Source organism: Mus caroli, chromosome 8 (genome assembly GCF_900094665.2).
Source record: "Mus caroli chromosome 8, CAROLI_EIJ_v1.1, whole genome shotgun sequence".
In the NCBI taxonomy this organism is placed as follows: domain Eukaryota; kingdom Metazoa; phylum Chordata; class Mammalia; order Rodentia; family Muridae; genus Mus; species Mus caroli.
This window is the reverse complement of record NC_034577.1, coordinates 26,689,866-26,715,755: the sequence shown is the minus strand read 5'-3', so window position 1 is coordinate 26,715,755 and position 25,890 is coordinate 26,689,866. Positions and strand designations below refer to the sequence as shown.

The following is a 25,890-nucleotide window of genomic DNA, read 5'->3' as shown; positions in this document are numbered from 1 at the left end:
GGCCCAGGAGTGTTCTCTAGAATCTATGTTTTATCTGCACTTGAAAGCTCAGTCACTAAGATAAGGATGAAGATAGAGCAGAATCAGAAAAGATTTCTCATTTCTGATCAGGCTTTTGGGATAATACAAGGCTGGAATATTAAAACAAGACGTCAGTATTAGTTTTGGTGGGAATTAATTAATATCAGGGCACTTTGAAAACAGTCCTGTGAACCTTAGGGGCTGATAGCAAAGGAAAGTTCGCTTTCTTCATGGTTTCACATTAATAAGTAGTCAGCAACCCCAAAGCTCTCCCTCTAAATATTCTAACAATGCCATTCACTATATTGTAGCCATAATTGGTCTTTGAGATATTTTTTGTCTTTAGGGAAAGACATTTGGTTTTATGTTTTATGCATAATGATCAAAAGTTGATCCAGTAATAATAGAGTTTAAAACTATAATTATTTTAATATTTAGAACAAGAAACATACGTTTCAGAAGCATCTTATACTGTGTTAAAGCATAGGACAAGGAGCAGCTGTGGTTCACCATGATCGATCGCACACTGCAAATATTTAGACAGCCAAGAAGAAAGAAGCTATGTGCGAACTCAGGTAAGTCCTGAAGTAATGCTGGGTTCCTGAAGGGTGGCTATTGAGGTGGGACTCACAGTTCTGCACTCGTGGAGACAGAAATAAGACTGGAACTGAAAATCAATAGGGAGGTTTTATGATGGCACATGACTGTAATGTTCGCTAGCTGGAAGGCTGAGGTGGGATTGCAAAGTCAAGGTCTGCATGCGGGCCATAGTGATTTCTCTCAAAATTAAAAACCAAACAGAACCCCAAAGTACCAGGTTTGCGTGAAGATCAGTGACAGAGTACTTTCTCAACATGAGTGAGCCCCTAAGTCTAATCTCCAGCACCATGAAAAAAAAAAAAAAAAGAAAGAGAGAGAGAGAGCCAACGATGACCTTCATTGCTCAGTTTCCTTTTGTGAAATGGTTCTGCACACCCACAGGAGATAGGCAAGAATGCCCTCACACATCCTGTCGCTCCTGGGAGCAGAGCAGAGAATCCAGACAACAGCCTAATGTTGCTGAAGTTGTCACAGGGAGTTAGTTGCTACAAGGAGGGGTGGTTTTGTTTTTCAATACATCTGAAGTGACAGACTATGGTGGATTTGACAAGGATAGTGTGGTCTGTGTTTGTGAAATGATTACTTCCATTTGAACTTCCATACTTGCAATATATCTCCTTTAAAGACACATCCTTTTCCTGTCTCTTTGTTTGGTTCCATGCTCCTTGATCCATCAATTAATGTGTGATTTCCTACTGGAGTCCTTGATCAATATGCATGGCTATTTTCATTACATGGGGAAGATGAAAGTGCCCTTGACTGGTCATCCAGTTTAATTGAATCATGCCTGTGATTTTGGCACAATTTTCACTTTATGAATGAAAGGCAAAATTTCCCATGATGCTTTGCATTTCTACCAATGCAGGTGAGCAAATATGTCCTTTGGGTGTGGTCCAGGGACTCTTAGTTATTGATTTTAAATGTATAATATATGTTTATATATAATATGTTTATATGTATAATATATGTATAATACCCACACAGCTATAGATAATAGAGCTAGATTACTGGCATCATCATAACTGCATATAGTAGACATAATAGTAGAGAGTCTATGCTTAGAATTATCGACACTACTACTATGAATATTGTATTTGTACCTAATATATTAGGCTTGCTGGAAAATTTTCTGGTTATCTGTCAACTCCAGAAACTTTCATTTGTACATTGTTTTGTATGCATTTTCATATATTTTATGTTATGCTATAAATGCTATCAGTTGGAGCCATGGTTCCCAATGAGGACAGTGCTCCATTTGAGGTGCTTTAACATATGGGTAGGACTTTTATTACCACAGTGATTGATAAAGGAAGCTATGCCAGATGCCCTGTCAATGTATTTGAAAATCTTGCTCAGAAGGAAATTACCCTGCTTCTCATAAAATGCTTGAGTGACTCTGTGGATTTGCATGTAAGTGAACAACCTGTTCATAACTGCCTGAGCTAAGATTTAATTTCTCCTTAGTTATAAACACAAAGTGCTATTTCCACCTTTTTAGCATGCTCTGAGCTTTCCAGAAAGATACTCATATAAGTTGATCATATTTCACTTTTGTTGGTTCTGAAGTTATCAGAAATGCTCTGTCTTTCATGGTGGATGACATATCCAAAGGCCACTCTGTCTGTGGTCCTTCAGTTACAAATACCAAGTCACTCATCAGTTTTGCAGCTTCTGTTGTCATATTACTGACAATCATCATGGATACAGGCATCATGTACTTTATTAAATTTTCCAGTTTTTGTCCAGTTTTTTATTATAATGCTTGTCCTTTACTCTAAATGAACATCCTTTTATGTCTCTTTCATATTACATTTAGGGAATTACTAATTGATATTTAAATCACGTATATAGGTAGATTATATCTCTAAATTTTAGCATATTTTTAAAATTAATTTAACTAAAATTTATAGATGATATAACCTAGTATAGCTTGTGATGATGATAGAAAATTAAAACATATTCACAGGTAAGGTTGAGAAGTCTTAGAATAGATTGAGAAGGCAGGCCACCGTAGAAAATCACCACACCTGGTAGCACAGTTAGAACTTTGGGATGATGCAATGCATGACCTTTGATTTATGGAAGGATATAGCATACATAGCTGTGAATGTAAACCTGTAATAAAGGCCTTAATGTAGCTCCTTGGGAACTGTTCTGCTAAGGATTTTCATTTGATGTTATCTAATATCAAGGCCACTACTTCATTATAAGTAGACCCCTCCTGTGGCCACTTCCTTTTTCACTGCCAGTCTGTAAAGGAGGTAGGCACTGTGAAATTATGTAATATAATTATTAATTTGACAGCCAGCCATCTTTACTGTATTCTCCTAGTAATGACAAGTTACAGATTCCATTTTAATATGATAAGAGGATTGTTAAACAAAGTATGGTGGCTAGCATGCAAAGATAACAGGGGGCCATCAGTCTAGCCCAACCAGTTTCAGAGACGGGTTAGATGGAGAGACTGAACTCTTGTGTTCTAGGTGGTAGCTAAGAGTGTTTCAATAGTTGCTTAACAGTTACTTTATCCCTTATTTTGAAGGCCAGTGAGCTGAGAGAGGAAGGAGAACTAGAGGAATAACAAAGAAGTCTTTTTGGAGTGTGAATTGCTTGGTCCTTTCATGTGTATTTCTGCAGCACTGGGTGTAGTGATGCGGTTGTGGGTCATCTTCATTTCAAGTAACTCAGCCGCTTTCTATCAGATGACCCAGGTTATTTAAAATTAGAACCAAGGGAAGAAGAAGTGGCAGAGATCAACAATACAGCAGCCTAAACCAAACCTGAAGAACTACAACATCAACCAATAGACCAACAGACTTACTAACATGGAAAAAAGAAGTCTCACAGAGCCCTACCCATATATAAAGAACTGAAGGCCCATAAGGAACGCTGAGAACAGGAGACATGGTCTTTCCCGGGAATGAGTTCCTTAATTGGTTATCCAGTATGAAGCAGGCAACAGTAAGCAGACTAAGCAGGGTGAGTGTGTGTGTGTGTGTGTGTGTGTGTGTGTGTGTGTGTGTGNGAGAGAGAGAGAGAGAGAGAGAGAGAGAGAGAGGATGTAAGAGATTATGATTTCAAAATTGAGCAAGGAGGGGGTAGACATGAGGGATGCAAGGAGAAAAGAGAATGGAGACAGTGACATAATTATATTTCAATCTAAAAAAATAAAAAGAGAAAAAACATTTTAAGACTTAAATGTTATATTTATACTGCGTTTATTGAACACCGATTATGTGTTAAGGATTATTTAATGTATTAATTAATTTGTGGATATGTGCATGCATGCATATATGACTGTCAGTGTGAATGCAGGTGTATATGTACTACAATTTGCATATGGAAGTCAGAGGACCACTTGTCAGGAACATCTCTCTCTCTCTCTCTCATTGTTTTTGAGGCAGGAGCTCTCTTTTGCTTGCCCATTGTACTAGCCCTAAGTTTTTAGCAATTTTCCTTTTTTATTGGTTACTTTATTTATTTATGTATATTTCAAAAGTTATCCCCATTCCCAGTTTCCCCTCCACAAGGTTCCTATCCCCTCCTCCTTCCCCCTGCCTCTATGAGGGTGCTCTCCTACCTGCCCACCCACTCTTGCTTCAGGGGCTTAGTGTTCCCCTGTTCTGGGTCATCAAGCCCCCATGGGACCAAGGGGCTCCTCCTCCAGTGATGTCAGATAAGGCAATCCTGCTAATACAGCTGGAACCATGGGTACCCGCTGCGTACTCTTTGTTTGGTGGTTTAGTCCCTGGGAGCTTTTGGGGGAGGGTCTGGTTAGTTGATATTGTTGTTCTTCCTATGAGGTTGCAAACTCCTTCAACTCCTACAGTTCTTGCCCTAATTTCCCCATAGGTGCTCAGTCCAATGTTTGGGTGTGTACATCTGCATCTTTATTGGTTTGATTCTGGCAGAGTCTATCAAGGGACAGCTATACTGGACTCCTGTCATCTTCCTAGGAATACAGATGTGTACCACAGCATCCACATTTTCAAATAAACTTTTGGGGATCAAATACACATCATCCACCTTTCTGGCTGTCAACTATTTAGCTGTTGTGCCATCTTGTAGGCCCTTTGTAATTGTTTGAAACCGAAGAAGAACGATTCTACCCTTGTGAAGCCTATAGTTGACATCAGGCACAATTGCATCCCCTAGATCTTCTAGAATAATGGATAGTACAAACAAGGTGTGACAAGCACGAGATTGGAATAACAGTTGTTGACCGTGTATCTCTATCATGAGATCTTAGCTTACAGTTGTTACACTCTTGGATTCTTTATTTCTCCAAGTGAAGAACTGTAGAAAGTGATTATCCTCATAGAGTTTCTCTGATGATATTAAAAAGCATCCACTGCATATGAGTGATCAATGTTAAATGTCTTGCTCTCTTATCAGACAGTTATAAATGAGCTACCAAGGGAGACTTTAATATTTAACCTGAGCCGCAAAGTTATGCAAAAGTTATAAATACCAAATATTTAACTAATCGCTTGGGACAAACATCTCTTTGGTTATGTGCAGTGCTTTTTTACCATTGTCACTATAAGTTCTCTCAAACACCCTCAGAGCGTCCTGTTTATTAATTTTACTATGGTAAACACATCCTTAATTGCCCAATTACACAAAAGACTTAAGCAATTCAAAAAAGAGTTTTTGCTTGACAGCATAAAAAATCTTCTCTTTGAAAATATGTGGATGGAAATATAAGCCAATTGACTGGAACATACATACTTATCTATTTTGAACTTATCTAGTGTATCCAGTCACATAATTCATGCCAATGGAATGATGGTGAATGAGGAGAAGAGGCTCTCAACCATAGAGCAATTTAGAAACTTAATTACTTCATCCATTCATGTAATGAAGAAATGTTTTAAAGTTTCTATTTCAGGCTCCAAGAATTGAAAAATATCAATTGATGATCATGCATGTAATGTTTGACAAATCTAGAAAATAGGTTTATCTGGGGGAAGTTTTTCTGCAGAGCAAGGAGAATAGCCCAGCTTTTATTAGGATCTCACATATCCACTTTTTCATGAAATAGGAAGTAGGGGAGAGGGTTATGGCACAGTGCAACATCCTTACATCCTAATGTTCAGTTGGTTGTAAGGAATTAAGACAGTTGCCATTTAGTGTACCGATTGCATTGCATTCCTGTCAATTCTGTGGTCTATATGAATCCCAGTCTTCACAATAAAAGGCTGTTAATTAATTCAGATGCTTGCAGTCTTTGGCTATGTAAAATTAATAGAATTGTGGAGTTTCTTGAATCTGTAATTATTTAGCACTATTGTTTGGCACTCAGAATAAATATGCAGGTGCATTTAATTTGCCTGCACCCTCCCTTCTTAGCTTATCACTTCTCTTTTTAAATTCATTATTTTATTTATTTATATCCCAAATGTTGCCCCCTCCAAGTCTCCCTTCCAGAGTTCTTCACCCCCTTCCCTTTGCCTCTGAGAGTGTACCCCTCTCCCGCCTCCCCTGATGAATCCCTCTTCTCTAGGCATCAAATCTCTACAGGATTAGGTGTGTCCTCTCCCACTGGGGTCAGACAAGGTAGTCAGTCCTTTGCTTCATATGTGCCTGGGGCCTCGGACCAACCAGTGTATGCCCTTCCATTGGTGGCTTAGTCTCCTGGAACTTAATGGGTGTGTTTGGCAGTCTCTGTATGTAACAATCAATCACTAAAAGTTTGGTGGCTCTTACAGACTTTTCTTGTCCTTTCATGATGTTGTTCCCTGAGCTAAGGTTGTAGGAGCTAGGCTTCAGATAGATCCACTGTGACCTTATCTTTCCTTAGTGTCCAGGTGTGTGTGTGTGTGTTTTTTTTTTTTGAGAGGGGGGGCAGAGAGAGGACAGAGAGAGGACAGAGAGATAGACAGACAGAGAAACAGAGAGATAGACAGACAGAGACAGACAGAGAGATGGAGAGAGGAGACAGATAGAGATAGACATAGACATAGAGATAGAGAGGGGGAGGAAAGTTGATGACTTGATTATTGCTACACTTAACTGAGAGTATAAGGATGGTATTTAGAATGTAGTTAAGAAACTCTGCCAGTGTGCAAAGTAGTCGTAGTAGATTCTCTTCAAATATCCATGATCTTACTAGCCCTGTGCTGTTGACTGAGTTTCTATTACCAGATATGATTCCCTCCAGTCTGCTACCAGACTTCCTTTCTTACATAAGGCTGCATAAATAGGACCTAAACAATGACAGTGGCAATAGGCATGCTAACACCGAAATGGGGCAATCTCCTGGGGTCATATTCCCAAAGTATGACAGGGTACTAATGTCTGTTGGAGAGGAAGAATTAGTTGTTCCTAAGGATTAATCCTCTGATTTCTTTTCTAATACAAAGAGAGAAGCCTTAAAACTAATATATATATAATGAAATTTGACTCCAATGAAAATTGGACTCAGTAGATTGTATTTATATATTTGCATGTATATATATATATATGACTATATATATATGTATATATATCAATAATACAATAAAAGAGGCTATTAATTTGACAGTAAGGGAAGAGAGGAGGTCTTGGAGTGGGGACATGCTGGGAGCAGGAAAAAGAAAAGAAAAATGGGAAAGTGATATAATTATATTTTATTTAAAATGCATTTAAAATTGAACAGCTCCCTATCCATTTTGCCTTAATATCAGATAAATTTGACAGAGTAATAATATAGGTCTTCTTGGTTTCTCTTTCTTCTTAAGACCTTTTGAAAACTATTTTACTTACATGTACATGTGTAGATCTTTGTATGGACATGTACAGGTTTGTGGGGTGCCCATGGAAGTCAGAGACATCGTCCTGAGACCGGAGTCTTCGACTGTGAGCTGCCTGATGGCTGCTGGGAATGGAACTCTGTAAGAACAGCACTCACTCTAACCTGTTGTCTCTGTAGTCCCAGTTTCTGATCCTTTGAGACATTGGGAATGCATTCTTGCAAGTTTTAAGGCCATTGTGTTTGACACTGGTGAATAATATTTTGAAATCTTATGTAAAACAAACTCCAGTGCTTTAATATTCTTTGGACCCTGGAGGGAATAATATATAATGAAAACTCTAACTCAAAGAAACCACAAAAGGTCTTTTGAGGGGAAAGTGTGGTCGGCATAGCTCTTCAATTGCTCTAACAGAGAGTCTGCGACTAGTTCATCGCTGCTAAGCAAAGTGCTGCAGAAGGAAGGTGCCCATGGCCAGGCAGCTGACCACAGAGAGGGCTCCTTCCTGCTGGATTATCTTCAGTTATGGACCTCACAAGGTACCTTGGTGCATTTGTCTTTTCCCATCTCCACATATTGTGACCATTCCCTGACTCCATCTTCACTTTCTGCCCAAATGGTATTTGAGCTGTTATGCATGAAACATAAGTGCACGTGTATGAGTATGAAGAACATATCTCTGAGCTCATCTGACAGCCAGAGCCTACAAAGCCACATATTGACTTTACCACTCTGTGCTTGTTGACCTAACACTTATTTCATTTTAATTGTTTATAGACTACATAGATTAATATATTCAATATATATCATGTGCCTTTGGGAATGGCACTTTACGTATTTTTCTTACTTCTTCTGGGATAGTCAGTGATCTCACTGACAAGAATAGGGTTTAAAATATAGTGTGAACAAGTAAATAGGATATAGTATGGGCTAATGTAGGAGAGGGAAGAGAACTTCAGGAAGGCAAGAAGCTTTGTGACTTCGTTTCAAAATAACTGAGACCTTGCAAAGTTGCCTCTCAATTTAACATTCTGGTGATTGGGGATATAGAGTTTTTCAGTGATCTAATACGAGTTAAATAACGAACAAGTCAAAATAGTCCTGTGACGTTTTCTAAAATGTTTTGTCAGCTATTGGATTTAATTCTACCAGCGGGTGTGCGGTTACATAACACACTGTGACCTTGATAAGGTCCAAGTAAGTGTCAAATTGGAAATGAATATTTCATGCTCTGAAATTATTGTTTCTAAACAAATGACTTTTAGGTAATTAGTTTTTATTTTTCTTCCTGATATCTCATAAGGAGTAGTTGTGGAAATAACAGTGGAGTATATTAATAGTTAAAGAACATAATAAAACATCTGACGTGTAGAGTGGTCAGATCCTGTTTGTGATATATATTTAGATACAGAGGATGTTGTGGTAAGGAAAGCAGAGCCACAAGAGAATGATCACCGCCTACGTTTAGCTTCTGTGTGGATTGCTTTTGTATTGACACATTTGGCTAATAGACTCCTGCCTAGAATTCTATTTGTCTATCTAAATCAGATGTCCACAATTCACTATAAGTGAGTAGATGACATGTATATGTTCTGCCCCTGAAGTCACAATAGTAGTTTTTAACCAGGTCAGTGTGCATGTAGGTACAAGATGCAGAAGACATACTGTAGCAGCAGCATCCACATTTGTCTCAAGCAGCAGAGAAACTAGGAAAATAAAAGCCCTGGAAAATGAAGTATTATGCACTTGTTTTGAAATTTAAATATGTTAGAGTAAAGACATGAATCATATTTTCTTTTCCTTTCCTTTTTCTTTTCTCTCTGACCCTCTGCTCCCTCCCTATTTGCTTCCACTCTCCCTCATTTCTTAGGTTTCTTTGGCTGGCTTTAAAATTCTAGGATCAAGCAGTGTTCTTACCTCATCCCTTTAAGTGGCTAGAATTAGGAGGGTGCACCTTATGGCACCCACATTGCATTAAAAAAATATTTTCACTATGCCTCTCTGCTACTTAATTCACTAATTTGCTTAGATTAATACATAATAAAATTGGGTTATTTATTGATATTAAGGTGGAAAAGGATATGTTGTGCAAATAGTATAGCTCAGTGCAAATTATTCATAAAAGCCAGGAAATATAGTCAGTTAATTGGAGGTAAGAAACTATATGCATAAAGTTGTCCTGTTAATAATTTCTTTTCCTTGCAGAAAGACTAAAAACTAGAACGGGACTGGGTAGATGACAAAGTGGGTATAATATTATATTATATCCTTCAGTAAAGAACATACAAACTTATTTCTCTATCTGTTTTCCACATCTGTAGTTAATGAAACAGCTTTTTCATGCTTAATTTCTAATTACTTTGTGGCTACAAAAGTAATAGTGTGGAAGATTATGTTTTTTTTTCCTCAAAGGAAACACATATTTTCCTTATTAAAATATGGACAATATAGACAATTTAATGAAAGCAAGTGACCACTTCTAGCCCATTTTCTAGGGACAATTGGTATTAATGTTTTAGCATAGCTAACTTTTGACTTCATTGTTTTGGTAATTTTACATAGCCTTTTTAAATATATGAAAATGTTTAATTCTTGGTGTGATTACAAAGTCAATTCAAGACCAATGTTGGAGAAAAGTAAACAAATTGTCAAAAAGATATAAAGAAGATTACTTTAGGTTTTTAGAAAACAGTAACAATAATTTTCAGCTACTGTTGATGACAAGGTAGATGATCAAACATGGTAAAAAGGAGAAGAAAATCCAGTCTCAACCATAAATTCATTGGCTTTCTTTGAATATATTTTGTATATTCATGCCTAACACTGAAGTCTAAGGCTTTTCGAAAGCAAAGCCTCGGGTGTGTTCTGTGGGAGCGCTGCTGATGGGGCACCAACATCCAACGGAAGCAGGCAACCTCAGCATCAATTTGTATTTAGATCCATGCCTTTTGACCACAGATCTGAGATCTGAAGCGGCCTCACCTCAGGCTTTGACTCTTACTTCCCGAGGATGCCTAAGAATGATAGAAAGTAATCCCAGCTGCAGGGGATCATCTTTCCCATGTAGATTCCATGCAGAAATGACATGGGTCAAGTGAACTGCATACCCTCTGCTTGGCTTCCTGTCCGCTCAAATGTTCTAGAGACTGGCTTCCTCATTTTCCCATCACAGTAATTGCTCAGGATATTCATGTCACTCTTCTCGGGTTTAGATCAGCAAATGTAATCAATAAATAGTTCCCTTTAGTATTTCCCACTCAGTAATGGGAGTCTTTTTATTACTTTTATTCGGTTTCCTGTTTCAGAAAAGGCTGAAAATAAGCACCCAGAAGAATGTGATAGCAGATGGGTTTCCTGTGATCTAGACTAACAATTCAAGAGATAAGATTAATAATGACAACCTTAAGAGCAGACTTGATGTAAGCTGTTTTAAAGCCTTCTGGTCCTTCTAGAATGAGACAGGAAAGGAGACAATGTGAATATATAAAACATCAATCAATTATCAGTCTAAGCTTGTTTTAATCAATGGGTTATTTTATTTATTTACATTTCAAATGTTGTCCTCCTTCCCTGTCTCCCCTCTGCAACGTCTCCCTTCCCACTTGCCTCTAAGAGGGTGCTCCCCCATCCACCTACTGACTCCCGCCTCACCCCTCTAGCATCCCCCTACACTGGGGCAATGAAGCCTCTACAGGACCAAGGGCCTCCCTTCCCTCTGAAGCTTTTTTTAAAAATATGTAAATGTTTCACCTGCACATGTTTGCACACCACAGGCATTGCCTGGTGGCCAGAAGAGGGTATCAGATCCTATGGTACTGGAGATACAGATGGTTGTGAGCCACCAAGTGGGTGCTGGGACTCAATTCTAGTTTTTCAACAAGAACAGCCAGGCACTTAGCTGCCAAACCTCTCCAGGTTCCATTGAGATCATTTTCATTTTCAGATATCACTATTTGGGCTTTAGGCTTCAACTTTGTGAGACAAATTTAGGGATGCTGTGAAGAAGACCATTCCAGTAGTGATGATGGTTTGCAGCAGAAAGGACATATGAGAGGAAAGACAAGCAGGTACGTAGAGTGTGGAGAAGTCTCGGTGTATTTTTCAAACGATTCGATTCTTAGAAAATATGATCTTGGAGAAATTAGGGACTTGATGTCAACTTGCCTGAGGGAAAATATACATGGTCATCTTTAATGAGAGTCTAGTATGAACACTTGTTGGATGGGAAATATAGACCAGCTGTTCTGAAACTATACTGGGAATGGAAATAGCTTTTATAGCATTTATATTATTAGACAAAGGAGATATGTTCCAGTCATAAGAATTAAATGTTAGAAAGTTTCACAAGCAATACCAAATCATTCTGTTAAAACTAGGTCAGTCATTTGTGTGTAGATAACTGAAGTAAATATGCGTACATACTGTATATGTAAAAATATTTATGTAATATATAGATGTGTATATATAGATTATAAAACATATTACATATATGTATGTATACATGTGTGCATGTTTGTATGTGCATGTGTGTGTATGCAAATATGTGCTCACTGCCAGAGTAGACTATTGAGTATAGAAGCCCTATTAACTCTACAGTTGTATCACCATGGGACTGAGTATGAAGTGTCTTCCAGATACTATTCTAGAAGGGACAGGAGGACTTAGTCACAGTCTCTTACCATACAAGCTGCCATACAAGGTTATGCAGTTTAGCAGAGAAAAGATAACAGTATGAATCTTCTCTGTCTGCATTCTGAACCCAGACAGTTTGGACATTTACAATTTGCATTTTTTCCCTTTGTTGACAGAAAAGAGCATCAAGCAGGCTGCTCATTTCTCTGAGAGCAGTGATGCATTACTCAGAATTTACAACTGTCCAATTGGCTTTTTGAGGCTTCCAGAGTTCTGAGTTGTCTTCTCTTGTTTAGGCCAGGGCAATTTTTCTTTACCTTTTTTTACTTACGCTGCAAAAATACACACCAAAACACACCTACAAATAAACAAAGAAACAAACACCCCAAAATATGAAATGAAATAAAAAAATACCCCAACTACTTTTAAAATAGTTATGGCATCAAATTGATATACCCTGAAGTCTGGTTTTACTCCACAAAAGGAAAAATAATAAGCAGTAATAACCTATAAAAGATGCTTTGGATACTCTGGGACCTCCTTGTGGTAGATTTTATTTGCCTGCATCATTAATAAATTTGTTATAAGCAGGATATCTTCCTTCATCTGCCGATTATTCCTTTCAAGCTTACAAGCCTATACCTGTTTTTTGATGAAAAAAGATTAAGAAGAGGGTATGTAAAGGAATCCTAAAGTTCTATATTTAAAACAAACAAACAAACAAACAAACAAACAAAGACTCAGAAACATGGCCTAATAGAAGTAAAGCATTTGACTGTGTTCTACTCCTATTACCTGAAGCTGTATGCCTCACTCAATACTGTCACTAAATGGCCTGATTAGAAGCTCAATGGCTGAAATAAAAGTCTTTTAAAGAACCAAATTATCATCCAAAGTCATGGGTGTTTTTGTAGCCTTTTCACACCTCCCTGAAATTATCACTTGTCTTTATTCAACTTTCTTTTCCATTGTCCTCTCCCATCAACTTGTCCTTCTTTTGCTGGTTATCCTCCATCACCCAGATGGTCTTCTGCTTTTCTGTCATGTATATTTCATAACTCTGTTTCACCCAGGTCCTCAAGAGTTCTCCCCATTCCACACACACACACACACGTATAATCTATATGATATGTATATATAAGTGTATATACATATATGTTATGTATATATATATATACATAAATATATGCACTCATATATATTACATAACTATAGATTATGCATATGGGATAGTATGTTGACATATTTCTTTTTTTAGTATGTCTTATTTCTCTTATTATAATCTTCTTGAGTCCAACTATTTTCCCCAAAATGTCATCATTTAATTATTCTCTACTCATGCATAGAATTCCTCTGTGTATGAGAAGCACATCTTAGTAGCAAGATATTTTGAAAATGAACAAATGATAGAAGGAAATGGGATAGATTGGTGAAAATGACATAGCAGGTAAGGGTGCGTGTTTCCAAGCCTAAGGACCAGAGTTTGATCCTCAGGACCCCATGATGGAAACAGAGAAACAGCTACCCTTCCCTCAACTTGTGAGTTGCTGTTATACCCCACCCCCCACACTCAACAAAAAGTGTGATAAAATCAAAGGATGTAACTTAATACTTTATCAGAAAAGGATATAGATAGTAAAAAAAAAGTAGCAAACAAACAAACAAAAAACCAAACAACAACAAAAAGTTGATAAAAATGTTGCTCTAAATTATTAGCTTTTAAAGAAATGTAAATTAAAATTATAGTGATATATTATTATAGGCCTATTTAAATGGCTAGAATATAAAAGTTGTTGGCAAAACAAAATCCTGCCCAAATTCTGAGACACTGCATCACTCAGGCATTGTTATGGGAATTGAATGCTATGGCCACTCTGGAAAATAGTTTGGAAGTTTTTATAGAAATGCCAAACTTGCAATTATGTTCACATAAATAGCTCATCAATAGTCTCCCTAGTCAATATCCCAGAGACATAGAAAATGTGTTCACATAAAACTTATTGACCAATGATGAGATGCTTAGAAAGAATATTTGCAGTAGCTAAAAACTGAAAGCAGCCCAGATATTCTCCACTTAAACATGAATGTTTAAATGGATGCTTTGGAACAATATTTAGCAATATAAAGGGACAACATACTGGCATATGACACAGCTAGTATTAATGGATTTCCACAGAGAAAATTGTGCTGAGTGAAGACTTGAAAGCTCAGTCCCCAAAAGTGACTTAATGAATGATTCTATTTATAGAACATTTCTGAAATAGCAAAAGTAGAGAAATTGTCAAACATGGTGGTTGCTAGGTGGGGTAATGAGTGGTGGGGGGAAGGAAGTGGCTGTGACTAAAAATATGACACTGAGAATTTGTGCTGATGGAACTGTCCACATGCGACTAGGTGGATTTCTGTCTCAGGGAGTATTTATTCTTACATCTTTATGTTTCCATTGGAGCTGTTGGTCAAGAGGTACATGAGTTCTGTGTGATTGTTTACAACTGCCTAAATAATTCTATGGTTCCCTCAAATCATAAAGTTTAATTAAAAATTGACATTACATAGTTGCCTACTGAAAACTAATAGTTATGATCTAGCATATAGTAGATAATTCATGTATCTAATATATAACATGCTTCCATACATAAGGAAGTGTTGGAGAAGGGACTGAAGGAGCTGAGGGGGGTTGCAGACCTATTGGGGGAGCAACAGTGTCAACTGGCCAGATCCTCCCCCAAAGCTCCGAGCGACTGGACCACCAACCAAAGAATACACATAAAAGGACCCAGCTGTGTATGTGACAGAGGATGGCCTTGTTGGGCATCAGTGGGAAGAGAGGCCCTTGGTCCTGTGTGGGTTCAATTCTTCAGTGTAGGAGAGTGCCAGGGCAGGAAGGCAGGAGTGGGTAGGTGGGTGGGGGAGCCCCCTCATAGAGTTAGGGAAGGGGGATAGGATAGAGGGTTTCCAGAGGGGAGACCTGGAAAGGGGATAACATTTGAAATGTAAATAAAGAAACTATCCAATAAAAGAAAAAAAAAGAAAGAAAAAATATTCAATACTGAAAGTGTTTACACTTTAGTCCAGTATGAAGCTCCATAGCTTCCCTTTCTAATGACATCTCGGACTGTGTAGAAGTTAACTGAGCTGTGTAAACTTTGCATGATATAGTTCTGTTTGTAAGGATTTTACAATAAAGCTAATAAAAATTTAAAAAATGATAATAAAAAAGAAAAGAAAATATCTCAAGAGAAAGGGCAAACCCATACTTAGACGATTCATGAGTACTTATAGACAAATTTTGAAACAGTGCCCTTTATTTGAAGAACAATTATAGAATAATCTAGATAATAAACATACACAAAACTCCCAATTCTTTGGTGTTTGCTTTTCTCCCTTTCAGTTATTTGGGGTCCTATGACCATGACATAGCTGTAGACTTGCTACCCTACTTTAGAGTAATTCCTAATGGCTGAAGCTCCTTTGCTGTCTTTATATTTGAAATCGGGTGTGAGACCTTTGCAGAAGTGTGTGGTTATGTACAGAGATAGTTAATGTGACATAAATCAGCTTCTCGCTTGAATGACCTACTTAACTTGAATTAAGAATACAATGAAATTAACATAAAACTCTTCACTGTTTTCCTTATTTCCTGCATGACATGTTAGCCATTAATTGGCATTCTGGCAGTAATTTAGATAGAGAAGTTATTAAAAAATAAACTTCTAGTAAATTTTTCAGTTTATCTTAATTTGCCTAGAAAACATAAATATGTGAAATATAGGAGATTCTTTTATTAATGTACATATAGTACATTTCTGAATTTGACCAACCTCATAGAATTTATTTTGCAATTTAAACATATAATTTTCTGAAGCTATTTATGTTTTAGATAATCACACAAAGAATTGAATTGATTATTTGTATTATACATCCTCATTTTGTGGAAGATTAATATTTCTAACATGTAAATACTTTATAAATGAAAAAGAGGTCTTCTTAAAAGAAAAAAGGCAAATCTGTGCCTGTAAATATTATGCACAACACATGAGTATGCAACAAGTTATTAAAAAGGAATTGTAAAAAACAAACAAAACATATTTTTTACTAGAATGAATTCTTCCACTAAAAAACCAAAAAGCCAGCCTAAGACCACAGGTATTATTTAATATATGGTTTATAGAAATATTCAGAACAGCTGGATAACATGTTTAGGATTAATACTTCTTGTTGCTTATGTCATTTATCTTATTTCGAATCAGAACATACATTAATGTCTGAGTGAAAGTTCAGGCCAGTGTTGCCAACGTCTATGCTGCTCTGTGCCTGAGGTTCTCATTCACAATAACATTGTTGTGGAGATATTGGGGTGTAGTACCTTCCAGCCTTCCAAAATACATTTCCAGTAAAAATGGTTACTGTTAAGGCAAGTTTTAAAGGTGGTGTTCACTGAAAGGCCAGCTCTCAGGTCTGGTTTCTATTGCCGTGACACACTTTGAGACCAAAAGTAGCTCCAGAAGGAAAGGATCTTTCATGTTCATCACCCAGGAAGGCAGAACAGGAACTCCTAGAAACCTGGAGGCAGGAGCAGGAGGAGAAGCTATGAGGTGGTATTGCTTACTGACTTGCCTGCCCTATAGCTAGCTCAAGCTGCTTTCCTGTAGCACCCAGGAGCACCTGACCCAGGGTGGCACTGCCTACAGTAAACTGGGCTTTCCAATATCAGCCATCAATCAAAACTGCACTTCGGGCTTGCCCACAGGGCCAATCTAATTGAGGGCATTTTCTCAAGTGAGGTTTCTTGTTCCAAATACCTCTAGCCTGGATCAAGTGAACATAATGCTAGTAAGGGGCTCATATGGATACTATTAATTTTGACAGGGTGACAAAAAAATAACAATTTCAACTTTGTTGAAACAATGTAGAGGAAAGAGCGGCAAGAAATAGAGAAAATGTGAAAGACTTACTTTGTATTTACTGTTTAGAAGATTCATTGTGTATTTGCAACATTGTTAATAGCGGTAAAGAAAAAAGTCCAGCAATAGAGGAATGTTCATATTACATCACCACACAGAGAGTTCCACTCAGCTGTATAATTAAGTCTCTGAGGTTTTACTTTCATAATATGGAAAAATAAGTATAAAGCTAGTTGAAAATCTCAGCTTTGTCTTTTGGGGCAATATTTGTCAACGACTAGATTTAGCATTATTTACCTTCTAGAACTGAAATGATGGTAGGTCATTTATGAGGAGGGAGACACTGCAGATCATGGTTGAATTCCCATTGTAGTGAGGAACCTGTTGGATTCTGGTGTTTTGTGAGACTATCAGCATTTACATTTGCATGAATATTTTCTTTTCTTTTCTTTTCTTTTCTTTTCTTTTCTTTTCTTTTCTTTTCTTTTCTTTTCTTTTCTTTATTCTTTCTTTCCTTTTCTTTTCTGTTCTTTTCCTTTCCTTTCCTTTTTAAAGAGTGTTGCTGCTCAAGCCAGGTTTTGGAAGAAGTCAGGGAGGCTTGTTACCCACAAGGTGGAGGGAGACGGAATGTCTGCAATTACTCTCCCTGCAATTACTCTCCCTGCTTTTAGCTGACTTTGAATCCTTGTCCTTTTGGCCAGCACACCTGGCTCTCTGCCATCAGAAGGCAAACATTCTCTCTGTTGGCTTTCAGATGTCTTTTCCTCTTTGGCTTTGTTGATGGTAAACCATTGCCTTTGCATCTGAAATTGGAAACTTTCTTTGTCATGCTGGAGTCTGGGTCTAATTCACTGGAAGTCCTTCCCTAATCTGTGGGAAGATCAAGATTTCCTGTAGTCTGCTCATTATTTATGAAGTGAAAAACCCTTTAACACTTTTTCCTTTTAATTCAGCACAACCAATTCTGCTCCTAGTTCTGCTAGGCTGTCATTAACTGATAGCCCTTTATTAAATCCTCCCATGACTTTGAACCAGGAGCAGTAGACCTCAGTGTCCTTCTTCCACTGAAGGACCAGTCCTTTTCTTCCTTCTCTGCTATTTTGTTAGTTTCCTTGTTTGAACTCTCAGCCCTACTTAGTCAATAGGTTCTTTGGCATAAAGAAAGAGTAGCTCTGATGTGTTTGTTCTCCAGCACTTAGAATCCCTCTCTCATACATTTACTTGTTCTAACTCCCCTGAAAGATATGAATGTTCTATCACATTAGCAGGGGTATAGTGAAATGTGTACACATCTTAAACTTCCCAGTGATTTTTGTCAATTGCACTTAATTCTTGCACTGTTTGGAACACACTTTTGCCCATTTTCCATAGGGAAAAAACCCCAAACTCTGAAGTTTAGTCATCTCCCAACCCCAGGCTGTCCATTCAAAATACACCTGTCTACAAATACTGCACTTGCTCACTCATGTGTGAACTCTATGTAAGTAGCTGAAGTAGAAAACATTCTTTTGTGAGTGCACTTTTAAACTTGTGTTACCATTTCATCATATATGTGTGCTGCCCACTTGCCTATCCGTGTGAAAGAGAAAGGTGCAGGGTTATCTGTATTCCCCAGGCCATCTTATAAAATTAAATACAAGATTTTTATATATGGGAAATGAATATATTTCAGTTCTGCCTCTGACCCAGCCTTCACTTTTAGGCACTCTTCAAGACCAGCAGGGAATTTCCCTTTGTCCTGCCTAACTTGTACCCGATCCATAGTTCTCACTCTCCTGATGCACACCTGCTCCAAAAAGGTCTCCTATTTGAGGTGCCTAGATTCTCTTGGAGAGTTAATTAAAAGCACAGATCCTTGAGCCCACTTCCACTTGGTCTTCTTGTGGGACTCCTGGTAGTGGGACTCTGTGTGTATATATGCGTTTGTGTGTGTGTGCGTGTGTGTTCGGGGTGGGTGGTTTCTGAGTCTTTTGCCTGCATGTGGGAACTTTTGCCTCGGACTAGGTTACCTTGACCAGCAAGTTACCCTACTCTTAACTATATGCATAAAATCATCAAGATTCCCAAGTTTAGATTTGAGTTGATGGCAAGAATCTAAACAAAGTTTATCATAACTAACCACATTTTTGTTTGTTTGTTTGTTTGGCTGTTGGTTTTACCAAGATGAAATTTTTCTCTGTAGTCCTGATTGTCCTGGAACTCATTCTGTAGACCAGGCTGGCCTCAAACTCAGAAATATGCTTGCTTCTGTCTCTCGAGTGCTGGAATTATAGGGGTGTATCACCATGCCTGGCATAATTAACCAATTTTATACAAGTGCTCAACAGAACTTTACCTAATAATCTGGAAACAAATGCAGTTGCTTTTCAGGTGTTACCAAAGAGCAAGTGATGCAAAGGAAAAGAATATGAAGACAATGAAATGAACTAAAGAGCATACTCTTTTTGCTGACTGGCCTGTGACCCTTTCTAAATCTTGATCCTAACACCTCAGTGAATTTAGGAAAACAAGTTCAGACTAGGTATCCCATGCATGTTATTCCATATGCACATTCTTTATCAGAGCTTGGCTTTTTCAGATGTCTTGAATTTAGAGTAAATTTGAAATACCAAATAGGTGACTTGTAAATCTAAATACAACAAGAAGCCAATGAGAATGTGTGATATCAAAAAGGAATTAAGAAGAATTAGGTTGGAAATAAGGCATATTTCAAAGTCACTACTATTGTCATTTCATCTTGCCATTCATCTAATCAGTCATGGATTCTTGTCCTGACATAATATGGGATGGCTATTCCCCACAAAACAAGGTAAAACAAACATGGAAACAATCACAGATATAATGAATATCACTGTAAGGCCACTGAAGAAAGCTTAAGAAGAATTAAAGGCACTTTACTGTCAAGGAAGGGATTCTCATTCTCACTATTATCCCTTCATATAGCATTCAAGGATAACATTATACTTAAAAATATCAGCTGCACAATAACATATATAAAACACATATTCAAGAATCCACAGAGCTCACATTAAGACTGTCATGAACTCTAAGGCATGGCTTTTTATCAACCAAGATCAAATAAATCGCATGGTTCATATAGCACATTAGAGCATGCTGAAGTTTTTTATTGAAGAGAAACAGATGCCATTGTCTTTTGTGGACCACATCCTGAATATAGCCCATCCTGGCTGCATCATAGCATATTGGTGTTCCCACTCCACCCCTGCTTTCCCCTCACAAGCAAGGTTACCTCCCCAAGCCTTGTATTTCAATCAGAGAAAGTGTCCCAGCCCCTTATCTTCTGATGCTGCTTCTTGCTAAACAGATTGAAGATAACAGCCAGTGGCAGGAAGTGCCCTTCCTGCAAGCAGAGGTCAGAAGCATCAATGTGGAGGCCCTTGGCAGTAGTTTTGGACATTTGGGATCATAATCATATTGAGATTTAAAATGTAACTACCAGTACTTCCACCCCCATTCTTCAAAATTCTAAGGTTTTAGAAAATTTCTTGGTGAGGAAAGGTATTGGCTTTATGTAAAAATCTAACAATTAATGAATAGGGAGTTAAGTCTTTGGCTTTATGTAAAAATCTAACAATTAATGAATAAGGAGTTAAGTCTTATTTTTAACTATTGTTAATGCAAAAAGGCATTTCTAACTGCAAAAGGAGAACCTCTAGACTTCTATAGGTTTTAGTAATATATTTACGCTAGGAATAGAATCAGGTGAAAAGTGATTGTTGGCACAGCAATGTCCACTTGACAGGCCTGTCACACAGGTTCCTGGAATTTCACTGGGAAGTCTGCCTTTATATTACTGACATGAAACATTTTTCTCCTAAGCATTTCTGAGACGTCTGTTTTGTTTGAGGGTCACACCCATCCATGTTGGCTTCTCAGATGAAAGGAAATGAAGAAGCACATGGAGCACAGGACAACATGGCAGAAACCTTTGGTCCCAGTCCCCAAATGTGCAGTGGAAGAAAGGCATCGACTTGTTCGCCACATTCTGCCCTTTATGCAAGCACAGAGAATCGCATCAAAGGCCAAAAAGCCATTTGAACAGGTGCTTTTAAAAAGCATGTTAAATAGTATTTCTGTCTCTTTAGAGTGTGGAGAGCCCGCATAGCTGCATGAGATGGATGACCTAAAACGACAGAACTGGCAGGAAAAAAGCCTGTCTAGTCAGAATTCCGTGATCCCGGGGTAACTGTATCTTTTCAAGAGACTAAGTGAGTTCTCTAAATTAAATGCTGGATATGACTGAATGGAGCTTCATAGAGACACTCCTTTCTTCTTCCCACTACTGATTCCTAGACGTTGTCATAATTCATTTATCAGAAGTTTGTTCCTTCCCAGTCCCAGTCCTAAGCTATTTATGTGTCACCCATAGTGTGTCTCAGAGTCATTATCAATTCTTTTTTCTTGCACACTCCATCAAACAGAATTTCCTTCCAACTACATTCAGGCTTTTTACATGACACAACTATAATTAGGGATGATATGAACAACTATTTATAGATGCTTACATTGTATTCAAATACATATGAGTTAAAAATGTGTTAAAATGAAAGGTATAAGGGACATGTCTATCTACCTCCATTCCCACCAGGCCAAGAATTATCTTAAGGAGTCAAACTAAAGTAACCTCCAGAAATATGTAGGAGATAAATAATACACATGCTGCTGAAATACTCGAGAGGGTGAATAGGAAAGGATAGATATAGTCTTCTCTCTTGCCAGAGATTCCTTCTGAGGAGGTAGGGCTTAAAAGTAAGGAAAATAAACAAATGGAGAATGTTTTCCCAAAGTGAGGGGTTGATAGATTACAGAGTGATCAGTAATGGTTCCTGCATGTGCTGCTACGCAACCACTCAATACGAAAAAAATATTTGGTAAACACTTCACTTGTCTCAATGTTTCAAAAGTTAAATATTTACCAGGGGATCATTGCTGGAGAAAAAAATGCTAAAGATGAAACTTGACCCCAGAAAAGGTAACTATAGTCATTTGACAATACAAAACAAACAAAAAAAAATAGAAAGCAATTAAAATGTATTTCTTCTATAGGTTAGTCTGCAAGCGTTCTGGTTGTTGGGACAGAATCCAGATATACGTTTCTTTGTGTATTTTCATGGAGGTATTTTTATAATATATCTACTTTATGTTGCTGTCGAGTACAGATTACATTTTCTGAAGATGGTCACATCAATACATCCCATCCCATTTGACTTTTTTATAAACTGTGTTGAAACCCATCCTCAGAGAATTGGGATTGTTGTTTGCTTTCACTGCATGTGGGACAAACTTAGAGTCAACTGAGTAGAAATTAGCCTGTAGCCTAGGATATAAAAGACAGCTGAATTTTTAATTGACTGTTTGGTTTTGGCACCTAGCCACGATGGTGTGAAAAGATATAGACCATATTATATAGAAAGTTCACAAGGAGAGTCCCTAAAATATCAATCATAGACCTAGCTGTTACTGCCATTTCTAAATGTATGAGTAAAAGAGGCTTTGTATGCAACCAACATAGTCATGAGCATAGAGCCTTCCTCGTGAGGGTCCAGACATCAGGAAAAGACAGTGCCTACAAGTCTCAATTCTCAACCCACAAGGTCTCCTTGCATTGTAGCACTAAATTATTGAGTAATGTGTTGCATAGCCACTGTACCTAGAAAATGTATTAACAAAGTTGTTATTCCTACATATGTGCTAACTCTTAATATATAAGAATTTATTTGTAATTTATAAATAATCTCACCTTTAAAACAATAAAAAACCCAATTTCAAAATAGCAGACTAGTAATCCTTCCAAATTTTATGATTTTTCTTAAAAAAGAAATTCTACCCGTGTGCCCAACGTATGGAATCATTTTCTTGATTTCTGTAAAGTGTTCAATAAAGTAGACAGCATTAAAGGCCACAGGAATGCCCCTTGTCCCTTGAGCCTTGTCTGTACCTGACCCGGAGGCTGAATAACTGCTCCAGGCATCTGTTCAAGTCTGCCTTGTGCCAGAGTCAGAATTGTCTTCCAAGAGATACAGCAACTAAGAATTAAAGATTGGCCATGACAGAAGAGAGTAAAGTGGTGTAGACTTGGGGATGGTGGCTGGTGTGGGCTTCATGGAGGTGAAAGAGATTTGTATTTAAAAGTAGTATTCAAACAATATAGTCTTAGAGAGTGAGAGTGTCTGGGATCCATGACCCTCACTATTACTCTTGCTTTTAAATTTCTGACATTTTCACTGAATCATTGGATGAAACTTCCTTTTCATCAATTTCTAGTTTCCCTGACTTTTCAGTCTTGAATCTATGAATGACTAGGACTGTCTTGAGAAGAATGTTTATAAAAACCATTGGGATCCTGAAAGCCGTTAGACAACTTGGTCCTTTAGGTCTTATGATCTACCTTCTTTTCCATGGTGTTTAGAGAGTAACCAAGACTGGGTAACAAAATGAGCGGAAATGAATTAATATACATCTTGTATTAAATTATTTTATTTATTTACATTCCAAATGTTGACCTCCTTTCTGGTCTCCTCTCCTAGAGCTCCCTACCTCCTCCTCCCCTGCTCTTTGCTTCTGAAAAGGTGCTCTTCCCCACAACCCCTACTTACCCCACCTACCCCTCACACACCTATCTGCCTCATGTCACCCCCTCCCCAAGTCTCCCCTTTTCTGGGGCATCAAGACTCTGTAGGGTTAAGTATATCCTTTCCCACTGAGGCCAGACACTGCATTCCTTTAATACATATGTGCCTGGGGCCATGCGCCAGCCCGTGTATGCTCTTTGGTTGGTGGCTTAGTCTCAGGAGCTCTGACGGGTCTGAGTTAGTAGATACAGTTATTCTTCCTATGGGGTTGCTACCTCCTTCATCTCCTTCAATCCTTCCTCTAATTTTTCCATAGGGGTTCCTGATCTCAGTTCAGTGGTTGGCTTTAAGTATCTGCATCTGTCTCAGTCAGCTGCTGGTAGAGCCTCTCAGAGGACAATCATGCTATATTCCTGTCTACAAGCACAAAGTGGCATTAGTAATTGTGTCGAGGTTTGGTGCCTATGCATAGGTTGGATCACAAATTGGGCCAATCACAGGATGGCCTTTCCTTTAGTCTCTGCTCCATTTTTATCCCTGTACTTCCTTTAGAAAGGAACAATTCTGGGTCAAAGACTTTGAAGATGGGTGGGTGGCTCCATCTCTCTACTGGGGGCCCTGTCTGTCTACTGGAAGGTCTCTCTAGGTTCCATCTCCCCAGTGTTGAGAATTTGGCTTAGATCATCTCTATTGAATCCCGAGAGCCTCACATCCCATGTCTCTGGGACTCTCACCCATGATACAACTCATTGACAATAAGAGGTTTAACAAGAAGGAAAGCCCAAGTGAAAGTGCTTCAATCCCATTTAGAAAGGGGAATAAGATAATCATGGGGTGGGGCAGAAGAAGGGAGAGACCTGGGAGGGATAGGAGGGAAAGGGGGCAGGATGAGGTATGGGAGGGAGAAGCCCAGATGGCCAGAGAATGAATAAGGATATGCAGCTGCAAGGGGTGGGGATTGGGAGTTGGTTGAGACATCTAATGTTAAAATGATGGATTCTGGTGTAAACCTTTTATTGAGTCATATGGCAGGAGGCATCACCTGGTAGGAAGGCAAGGGGCGCAGGGTGGGGAAGCAGAAAGAGAAATGCAAAATATTCCTAGGAGAGGGCAAACAGCTTTGTAAGATTACAGTACTAGCCTGTGAATGCATAACCATAATAACCTCAATATCTCAAGTCCCACCTTCCATTACCAACATGAGAATGATTAAATTTCATTGTGAACTTGGGCAAGGACAAATATTCAACTAAAATGTCTGTGAAAATATATATATTCATTCATTTCTCTTCTTTCTCAGGGCATACTTGCCTTCTTTAATGTTATCCTCGCTCCTTAAAACAGAGATGCATGTGAAAGAATTCATTAACATTTCTCAGGACTCATCCTTTCTCATCAGAAAAAAAAAAAAACAATAGATTAAAATGAGTTAATAGCAAAACTATCTTGAAATATTTGATTTATTCTAACTTTTATAAACACCCATATTCTGAAAATGTGAAAATTATGGTTCGTTATTATTTGGTTTTTTAAAATATATATGTGATGGGTGTGAAAATCCTATTTCCACAGAAGAAATCCCTGACTAGAGAGAAGAGTGTATCCTTTCTTGTATTATCTGTCATGTACAAAGAGTAGAGAAGCCATGGCTAACTAACAGAGTTCAGAGGTTCACTGCCCTATGCCTCCATGGATACTCTGTCAATCCTCTCAAATGATTTTTGGTCTGCTTCTACATGGAGTGCTCCCACTCTCTAGATAACATATTCATCTTTTATTCATTGTCGACAAATTGGCAGTCTCGGCATGCTCTGCCATGAACTCAGGTGGAGCAAACCAGGTTGATTGTTGAACTAGGACCTCATTTGTCTTATGTAAATGAGTAAGGCCTCTTTTATTCTTTTTATAGGTTATGAACATGCTCTATGTTACATTACTATGTTTGACATTAAAGTATTAACGTTTTGTGCACACTTGAAAAATGTTAGCTACCTAGTAAGTACTCAGGACTTCTTTTCTTTGATCAATCAAGCACATATCTTTGCTCAGCAACAATATACTGCTATTACTTGTATGAACATTTCAAAGTTTGCAAAGAACATAGAATTTGCCTATTGTTCTACATGTTTTTTTTAAAGTCATTTTCTTCATTGAAGAATTTACAAAGGGAATAAGTAACTAAGCAAATTAGTAGGAAAATAATTGTTACAAAGTACATCTGAGAAGGGATTGCTATATGAAATATAATTGAATGCATACATCTTGCTAGTAGTAAGTAAACAAGTGTGGTGGTTTGAATAGGAATGTCCCTGTGGGTTCATACATTTGAATCCTTAGTCATCAGAGAGCACACTAATTGAGATTGATTAGGAGGTGTGGCCCTTTTGGATTAGGTGTGACCATGTT

At 37.9% G+C, this 25,890-nt stretch overlaps 1 long non-coding RNA gene across 2 annotated transcripts in view; it reads left to right on the top strand.

Moving 5' to 3' along the window:
* The first annotated feature begins 463 nt into the window (after positions 1-463).
* LOC115031749 overlaps positions 464-25,890 on the top strand; it is a 78,292-nt gene continuing 52,865 nt past the window's right edge. For both annotated transcript variants that reach the window (XR_003837411.1, XR_003837410.1), the window contains exons 1-2: positions 464-596; positions 3,164-3,600. This is a non-coding gene — a long non-coding RNA (uncharacterized LOC115031749). The remainder of the gene's footprint in view (positions 597-3,163; positions 3,601-25,890) is intronic.